This window comes from Lycium ferocissimum, chromosome 1 (genome assembly GCF_029784015.1).
Source record: "Lycium ferocissimum isolate CSIRO_LF1 chromosome 1, AGI_CSIRO_Lferr_CH_V1, whole genome shotgun sequence".
Lineage (NCBI taxonomy): Eukaryota > Viridiplantae > Streptophyta > Magnoliopsida > Solanales > Solanaceae > Lycium > Lycium ferocissimum.
In genome coordinates, this window is record NC_081342.1 from 20288908 (window position 1) to 20299634 (window position 10727).

A 10727-nucleotide genomic window follows, 5' to 3' on the forward strand; every position below is an offset into this window, starting at 1 on the left:
TCGTTCTGAGTGCGGCACCCCTGCGACGCGAGGGTTCCGCAGGTTTGCCCAGTTCTTCCTCTTTTTTCACTAAGTACACCAGCTCTTGGGTAGTGATGCTAGCCCATCGCGAGCCTCTTCAGTGCTTCTATATTTTTCGCACGAACTTTTCTAAATCTTCGCCAAACTGCTCGGGATTCATTCAATCTTCCTTGTGGGACCTGAACAACACAAATACCTCAACATAAGCTCAAATATACCAATTCCAATGCAAAGGTATGATGAAAGTACTAAGAAACCGAGGGGAAATGAAACGAAATATAGATATTTGTGCCAAATATCAGCCCCGTGTTTTAAATTTGTCATAACATTTGTGTGGCTATAATTTTTTTTTCATTAGAAATAAAATTAACTATTTTTAAATTTAAAAGTGTATCATTCTTTTATGAAACAGAATATAAAGAACACTGTGTCATGTATCAACTGAAACGAAAAGAGATTCCCTCTATCTCAATCTCAATTTATATGATACTATTTTTTTTTCGTCAGTCCAAGAAAAAAAAAGAATGACATGGCAATACATCTTTTTATAATGACATGGCAATACATCTTTTTATAATTAGTAACAATTTAATTTTAAGTTTTTTATTTTATCCTTAATGAGATAATTTACAGCCACTAAAGACCACGAATTTTAAAAAATTTCTTTTAATTTTTAATTTTAATGTCAAATCAAATACCATTACTAAATTGGAATGGAGAAAGTAGTTTTTACTCAATAGTGCAAAAGTTTAGTGCTCTCTCCGTGTCAAATTATTTGTCGTGATTACTAAAATATAATTGTCTCAAATTCTTTGTCGTTTCAGAAGTTTAAGGCACAATCAATTTTTTTCTTCCGTTTTACCCTTAGTAGAATTTTGTCATTAATGGAGATGACACATAATTAAAGTAAACATTTAATAGAGAGAGATTGTAACTTAGAGATAAATAAGATTAAAGTTAGTCAAATACTCATTTTAATTAATATTTTTTAAGGAGCGTATAAAATAAAAAATAAAAATCATAAATAATTTGAGATGGAGGGAGTAATTTTTACTCAATACTGCAAGAGTTTAGAAGGTTAATAAAGGGTTGGATATCTTGTTAAGCAAGTAGAAACGTCAGACGTGTGTGATGAGTGATGAGATATGTTGAGAGCAACTAGTCTAAGGCTCGTACGTACTCTGATTCTTTTACGAATCAGTGACTGACTCAATTCAGTCACTCCATATCGTCACTCATAACGTTTTGCCCACGAGCGAGCATCATTGACGCAGACACTTGACTCTACGATTCCCCTTTGTCAATTACCACAACACTACAAATATTTCTACTTTGGTCAACCTATAATTTCTCTTCCTCTCCACTTGTCATATCCTGCAGTATCGTCTCTAAATAAAAAACAATCACACAACATCACTTCAAATTCATGAAAAAAAGTAAATTATCTAAGTAATTTCTTTCATATATCTTAATTTTAGCTGATACAATTTTCCAGTACTTGTATTGATAAAAGAATATTAAATAAAATAGCCGAGTTGCGCGCAAATTGATTAACCCCTGTAATAATAAAATTATTTGCATTGAAAAGTTTAAACCATTCACATTGGTGAAAATAATAATCATTCTCATCGTATTATTTTATATGACATTTTTTTTACTGTCAATTTAAAAAAGAATGGCATATACTACAAAAAAATATGCAATAAACTAAATGAAATGATTTTGTTGCAAATAATTATTGGGTCAGGTCCACCCATAAGGGCTGCCAATGAATCCATTGATTCATTAACATGTTCTACTCCTAAACTCTGATTATAACATGTTTTCTGTCATAATATGATGGCTAGGGTTTGCACGGATAATAAGTTCTACATCTCTTAAAGGATTAAAAACCGTGAGTCACTAACAAGTATTTACGAACAATTACTACAGCTTGTAATCACCAAATCTCATGGCATGTTTAATACTTCCTCTGTTTCAATTTGTTTGTCTTACTCTCTTTGTCCTAATTTATGTGATACATTTCCTTTTTAGTCAAAGAATGATACATTTCCTTATTTGGCAACAATTTAACTTTAAACTTTATATTTTACGCTTTGCGAGATGATCTAAACCACACAAATATCTTTTACTTATTTTAGACCACAAGATTTAAAAGTCTGCTTTTATTTCTTAAACTCCTTGTCCAGTCAAACTATATCACATAAATTGAGACAGAAGGGAGTACCTTTTTATTTAGTCCGTTTAAAAATAAATGATTCTTTTCTTTTTTGACATCTCTTTAATTTCAACTTTCAACATGACATGTTTAAGACCACAAGTTTAAATAATATTTTGTTACATTAACTTTAATTTAAGACCATAAAATTTAAAAGTGTTTTTTTACCTTTTTAAAATTTCGTGCCAAGTCAAAAGCTAAATAAATTGAAACGAAGAGAGTAAACCCATTTTTAGAAAAGTATCTTTTTTATAAATTCCATATTTAGTCAAATATCGCCACGTAAAATGAAAACCAAGGCCGTATGTCTTGTAGTAACTAGTAATAGTTTAATTTTGGAGGCCGGTGATTATTATGCTGTGTTATCGTTTAACTCCCCACAACTAATTTCCGAAGGTGTGATAGCGTGTGTTTGTAATAAATACAAAAACTGGTACTAGACTTGCTTGTCAGAGTTGAGATATGCAGTGAAGGTCACTTAAGTAAGTATTTGTGAATGCATATTGTGTTCTTTCTTACGATATGTTTGTTTTGGTGAAAGGCTTACATTCCTAGCTACTGGTTTAGCACAGAGTCTACCAATGCTACTAGTAGAAGTACAATCACATGGGGTCTTGAAATTGCAAAACCATTAACTCACGGGTATATATCTGTGTATATATTTTTAAAAAATTACTTCCTCCATTCCACTTTATGAGATCTGATGTTTCAGTGTATGACAGTCAAATTTATTAACTGTCGATGTTAATTCGAATACAGAATTTTTAATTTTTTAAAATAAAATTTATAAAATATTTATTATAAACCGCAATAATTAACAATTCAAAACATTTGAAATGTTGTTATTAAAGAAAGGATCATTTGATTATCCAAATTGTAACTTGCTTTGACGTTTGAGAGCTCCTAGAATCGCCTTTTACGTAACGATACATGTTTCTTACCTATAAGAAAGTGGACTTTACAGGTTTGGCCTGCCGCATATTGCTATTTACTGCTGCCTATTCATAAAATTAGTAAACAATCTATCGCCTGAAAACAAGTTTACAATAGTTGGCTAATTACTTAAAGAAATTTTTACACTGTATAACTGCCCATCGAATCCGGCAAATGCATATTTTTTGTTTATAATATATATAACATACACATTTATATATATAATTAGCATGTATTTCTTTTATATATTAATTGGCAATTATAATTATTTTGACAAAGCGGCCAAATATGTTGAAAGCCCTTAGTTAAAATTAGTCGTGTTTATGGTTCAGTTTGAGCCGGTTATCCTCTAAAAGATTACCAAATCAACTTAGTCGGTTTTTCAAATGTTAGAATCAAATCAAATCAATTAAATCGGGTTTTTCATCGCTTCGGTTTTTGTCGATTTTGTCGGGTTTTTCGATTTTTTGTCGGTTTTTATTTATATATATGACAATATACGTTCAAGCACATATTAAATTGATTATTTTCTAGCATAACACTACCAAATCATTTACTCCTATTTGAGAAAAGAAGGAAATATACACCGAATAAAGTTATATATGTACTTTCTCTAAAAATCTGTATGCATCATCTAAGAATTTAGCCATTTTCAAGGAACATTAAAAAAAAAAGTTCTTACAATGAATTTGTTTTTGTACAAAAAATTAAAGATCTAGTTGTGATATACCAAAATATCTTGATGAATAATTAAAGGACTAAAAAACAAGTTATTTTGAAGAAGAAATAGATTCTTAGAAGTATCAAACTAAAAATAACAAATCAAACTAGAAAGTAAATACAAAAACTGGATTACTATAAACGCAAACACATAGATTATGAATCAAGAGTGCAAAAGATTAATATTGTAAAATTTCAAACTTTTTCTATAAAAAATATATAGAAATCAAAATCGGATCAAACCAAAAAGTGTCGATTTTTTTTCTTCTTCGGTTTGATTCGATTTGAGTTGATTTTTTGGTTTTCCGTGAACACCCCTAGAAATGCTTTCTAGCGCCTAAATCTATATGTTGGCTTTAGACATGGATTATTGTGGGCTTTAATACTTCCGAGTCAAACGCAAACCATTTTTTTGTGCGGATTGGCCTTCAAAGGCACTAGTCTTTCATTTTTTTCCCCTCAAATTGGTGGCCTTTAATTTTTGCCCTTCGCCTAATATTCCGAGGTTCTGAATTCGAACTTCAGCTCAGTAAAAAAAAAAAAAAGAAGGAATTTCACAAGGCAGAGTTTTGCAAACTCAGCCTTAAGAGAGAGTTTGAAACTCTGCCTGAGACCTAATTCTGCTACGAAACTCTGCCTTGCGAATTTTTTTTTGACTGAGCGGAGGCTAGAAACCTAAACCTCATGTTATTAGGCGAAGGATAAAAATTAAAGACCACCAATTTGAGGGACATAAATTAAAGACCAGTGCCTTTGAAGGGATATCGTGCAAATGACCCAACGCAAACAAAGATTAAATTGGGCCTCTAAACTTGTATGTCACAAAATTGTAGTCGTCCAAGTAACTGAAACACGCTATAACTGTAGCCCGCTCGATCCGCTAAATGTTACTGGTTCTAAATAACTTCTTCGTTCTTTTTTGAAAAAAATAATAATAATATCATCCTCAACAGGTTCATCGAGAATTCACTTATAGTTATTTTAGAGTCTGCTTGAATTGACTTACTTGAGGTGCTCTTAAATTAAAATAGCACCAATCATTTTTGTGATATTTGGATAATATTAAAAAGTATTTTTAAGCCTTAGTTTTCAAGCCAAAAAAATAAAATAAATCAAAAGTCATAAAATTAGAATTCCTAACTTATGCCTAATAGCATAAGCCATAAGTTATACAGCTCATTCAAACAGGTTGTTAATTTCCTATAAATACTATATTACAAGAGGGGTTCTTTCATATGGTAAGCACCCTCCACTTCCAACCTAACCACTTATAATAGGTCGTAAGTTTGAATCACCAAGGAAGCAAAAAACAGAGCTTCTAGAAAGTGGGGCAGAAAAAAAAAAAACTTGTCAAGCTAAACCATTATAGAAACTCCAAACACCACCGATTTCACCTTTTCTTTTCGCCAGCTCCCTGGAAAAGCTCGGAAAAAATATTAAAAGATTTATACAAAAATATTTCAATTAAGCTTTTAGCTGATGTTTTTACAAAACATCTTTCCAAAAGATCTTCGTTCACAACTCTTTGCACTACAAGAAATTTGCCTCCACAAAAGCCCCATAAGTTGCCACTAATGACCTATAGCAGCGACTTTCCGTCGTTGGTAGGACTTCCATAACTAAAGGTTTTTTGTGATGACAATAGGAAGTCGCCACAATAACAAATTAACTATTAGAAGCAACTTTTATCTCGCTACTAAAAAGTGATATTAGTAGCGACTTTGGTCGCCACAAAACTCAGTAGACTATCAGTGGAATGTTTGTCCTCGCTACTAAATATTACTACTAGTAGCGACTCTTGTCGTCACAAAATCAATGTACTATCAGTGGCAGCTTTCATCTTGCTACTAAAAAATTACTTTTAGTAGCGAGGTCAGTCGCCACAAAAACCACTAACATTTGTGGCAACATTTATCTTGCCGCTGAAGAACAACTTTTAGCAACAATAAAATGACTACAAAATAATTAAATCATTAGATTTACTATCGACAATCGAATTGTCTAAAATTAATATACCGCTACTAAAAGTATCCAATAGCATTTAACAAACAACAAAAGCATTCCCAAGCCGAATATTATAAAAACTTTCATTACTTAAAAGTCAACTGCATAGGTATTACGTACATAGTACTTCGGTTCATTATATGCATATACATATGATTCAAAAAGCAAAAACTTTCATTGTATGCATATTACATATGATCAAAAACTTTCATTGCACGTCTTCAAGCTCCTCCTTGGTAAGCCCCAGTGTTTAAGAACCCTGTCCCTGCTATTAAGAAAACACAGGATCACTAAAGTTCTCATAATCCAACGCTAATAATAAAATGAGTAACAAAGGGCACATCAGAATCTAAAAATCAACGACATAATCGCTCCAACTCTTTATAAAGATAAAGGTTCATACGTCATCTACTTTACCAAAATTGTATCATGTTGCAGCTCAGTTCCAAGGAAAGCAAATCCAAGAAATTCGTATAAGATAATATGAGCCAAACTAAAAAAGTATCTATACCAAACTATGGTGTAACATAATCCCAACAGATACCGTCATGTCAATATATTTTTTATCATAGCTTTAATATCCATGCAATAAACATCAAAATTGAAGGTTTAGTATCAAATATCATGATTGAGTTACAAAGTCTAAAAAGTCTAAACCTGCACATATACATCAGTTCCTACTAAGGGCGTACATAGGCCGGGTCTACGAGGTTGCACTGGTCTTTTGTTTTGAATAGTGTAACATAATCCCTACATTGTAGTTGATCGTGAAAAAAGGAGCCTCATTTGTTCCAAACAGAAGTCAAGATGGTCTATGAGGCTGCACAAGTCATTTGTTTTCAATGCTTTCATCAACGTCACTGCTCACTTGGTTTTTCTCTTTCAAATCAATGTGTTCAATTTGTGCATTCAATTGCAGTATTACAAGGCCATAATTAGAGTACTCTAGGGCGTGTAGGCTATGGATGAGAACCATATTAAACCTTTACCACATTACATAATAATGTAAATTCATCCTTTCAATATTGATACCAGACCATAACTTCTGTAAGCTCCCAAAATTGCTAGTACAAGAAATACCTTTGGAAAAGCATGCAATTTTCACCAAACTGTGAATGATGCCTCTCCTGCATATGAGTTTTCAGAATTTATGCTATTCATATCACTAGACATAAAAGGCAACGATGAGATCAAGTTGGTATGCTTCTGCTTGCCATCAATTTCACCACTTATTTTTAATGTAATTACTAAAAAAATATGGCAAGGGTAATTGCTAGAAAATAACCTCAACTAGTAATAACCGCTAGAGAAATTCCACACTTAAATCCACCCCCTTCCAATAGCATTAGAGACAAATCAGAATATGGCAAAACTACAAACTACATTACAGTAATATTCTAGATCATCTAGACTATCACAATTGATATTATATCAAGTAAATATAAGAAATATTGGTTAATTAAAAAACTTCATACAACTAGTATATAATTTCGGGTTGGTTTGGTCTCGGTTTAACTTTTTTTAGTTAAGACCAAACCAAACCACTTATACTCGGGTTTTCTTTTTAAATACCAAGCCAAATCAAATCAAACCACTAGTCGTTTTCCCTCCCTCCAATTTGACTTGGTTTGATACGGTTTAAGGTTTGATTTTGTTCACCCTTAGTTCCTACTTATCTCTAAAAGTAGTGGATGATTTAGAGAGCTATAAAAAACGGTGCTTAATGTTTCTATCCTTTGAAACCATTAGCTGGCTTTTTAGTCAGGAATCTGCACGGAAGGTAAGAATACTTGTTTTATTAGCAGTTATTTTGATATAAATATTAGATTCCTTAGTTGAATACCTTAGTCCTTCCTATCGGGTTTGAATCCCCCCAAGTGAAATGACCTCAAGTTACTTCTAGTAAAGTCGTCAAAAGGAATCTAAGGGCTACAATCTATTGGTCCTATATTTTAAATAAATGCCGTTAAGTCCTTTCTCTCTGATTTCCTACAACCCAAAATTACATGGCTTAGTAGAAGTTGCTCGTTAAGCTCAACCATTAGAACTGGTCCAAAAGCATTAATTCTTTCAGGAAATATCCAAAACACCAATGTCATACTAAGTGCTAAAACTCGAAATTAATCACTTTCAGGAAAAAGATCATTTTAACAAAATACAAGCAAAAATGCTCCCTCTTTTACTAAACCAACGCATTAAAACACTGGAAAGGACAAGAAGAAGGAGCATAACTTCTAAAATGAACAACTTGATATTGCAACCAAATTTTAGTAGCATCAAAATACAAAATTCTGCTAGAAAACCAGATTTAGAGGAACTAGCCAACAACTTATATGGAGCAAGACACAAAATAATTGTCAAAAGTAAGAAAGAAGAATTGTCAAGGAAAGGAAAAAACTTGTTTAGAAGGAACAAGAGCAAGTACCTGTTGGATTCTAGTCATGAAAGCAGCCATTTTTTCTTGGAGCATCTTGTCAAATTCTCCTCTCATGTGTGAACGCTCCTCTTCCAATTTTTTTTTTTTCAAATCTTGTCCCATATTCCTTTTGTTGCTCCCAAACGCATACGCAAGTATATGTGGTCGTACAAGTAATATAGGATTTAAAGTTCAGATATCGTACCCACTGGGACTTATGATTAACTACTTACTAAATTAAACTAATGCTAATTATCTAACCACGAAATAAAATTCAAATTTATATTTATAAACTAACTAAAAATAAAATAAAGCAAATAATGAACTTCAACCAAGAAAGAGCGGATTTTTATCGGAGAAGAAATAGATTTAGGGCTATGACCACTAACAATCCAGTTGAGTCTTCAAATCGTTCTACCTATGGGTTACTAGTTGACGGGTTGGTGTTAACTTTATGAGTATCTTTCGAATTGCTCATAAGCCTGTAGATGCTATTATAACGCCTATATTCCTATGGTCGCTGGAGATAATAAGAACGCATTTACTTCTCCGTATTCAACGAAGTAAGGCTAAACAGTATATTCGTATCATCATTAGTGAAATGATTATATCGCACAAGCTCTATTTATTCTTATTACGCATGGAAATTCCCTATCTCTAGATGTCTATGTGGAATCATCCGAATAAAAATGTAACTACGGCCTCCACGGTGGCTCCAAGCTCTCTCTAGGTCAAAAGTTACGTAAAAACCTGTAAAATATATATTTATAGTGTACCAAAAGGCTTGGACTTTTTAAAAATTAAATCTAACTCGAATCGGAAAAAAATAGTGGACTGCACAACCTGCCCACGCGCACAGCCAATATATACTCCAGAGAGCACATTTGTGCGCGACAACAGTGCGTCGCCTGTGTGGCGCATGATTCTGCCAGGTACGTACTCCTCTTTCTCAATTCTTTTCTTTTCTTTTCTTCTTGTTTTGTAGCCTCATTGGGGGACAAGGTCACCTTGGTGGCCCCCATCTTGTCTCCTCATCTTTTTCTTTTTATTTTTCTTCCGCTTTTTATTTAATTTTCTTTCCAAATCTCTTCAACTTCACACCGTTTTATTCTTACATTATAAATATATAATATTAAGCACAATTCAATATAATCAATACTCAAAAGACAATTAAAAGTACTAAAATGTGAGGCAAACAATGAATAAATATATGCATTTTAGGCCGAACATCACCATCCCACACTTAAACTCTTGCTCGTCCTCGAGTAAGCATTAAAACCGCTCTCAATAACTCAAGCCTAAAACACCACCACTTTGGTTGATACCAACAATTAGGCCCTATAGCAACTCAACTCAACAAATATATACATTTCCTGATCATCATGCAAGATATACAAGTCAACTCAAGTAAACAACGAACTTATAACCTCCTAACCTCAAAAACGAACTCTAACTCATCAAATTTAAGCTCACTCACCTATTCTGTCAAAGAAATCTAAAAACATCACCTATCTATTATGAAACAAGTGTCCTCATAAGAAGAAATTGTCCACACACTCAAATTAAAGAATCGAATGTAATTTAAGAACTTAGCATCAAAGCACAACTCCCGCACTCACAAAGAAACTCACATGCATGCACAAAGACCATAGACTTTTCCATTATATACATCTCTACTAATTATAGAATCAAATAGGGCTTTAACGGGTTGTAATGTTGGCTAGGGGACGGGTAGGAAAATTATATAATAGTGACTTACACTTCCCTAAGCACTTTACACTTTTAGACTTCATCACCCATTATTTTTCATCTCTTAACTTTATTTTTCAGCCCCCTTTTCATCAATTATTTCACAAGTATTTCCCTCATATCAAGAACGTTTCAATTTTTTTTTCAAGCAACTTTTCACTTCTTTTTTTCACATTCTTTCTAAGAGGGCTTTTTCATCACTTTGCAGCTATTATAGTCACCATTTTTCACTTGACCATCCATTTCTTCAGATTTAACAATTACATCACTGTCTACACTACAGTGCTCAAGGAAGCAGGGTGCAAAAACTAGGAATTCAAACAAAATGATCAAGGCAAAAATACGGCTAACAAACGAAAGACTACAAGCTCAAAGGGCTAACTAGTGATATAATTTCTGAAAAGGATAAAATTCACAAAACATATCAAAGAAAGCCTATCATCATCTTCTAGATAGAGCAACACTTTAATTTCGCTTCAATAACATCTTTGGGCAAGTTCTGGACTAAAATACAACACATGGAATATATGCAAGAAATCCTCACCTCACATGGCACAAGTTTCAATCAAGATGGATCAATTCTACTCTAGGACAGATAGGATCACAACGAACTACAAAATAAGAATAAGCTATATACGGAGTCACTACCATGAGCTAGGTATTAGA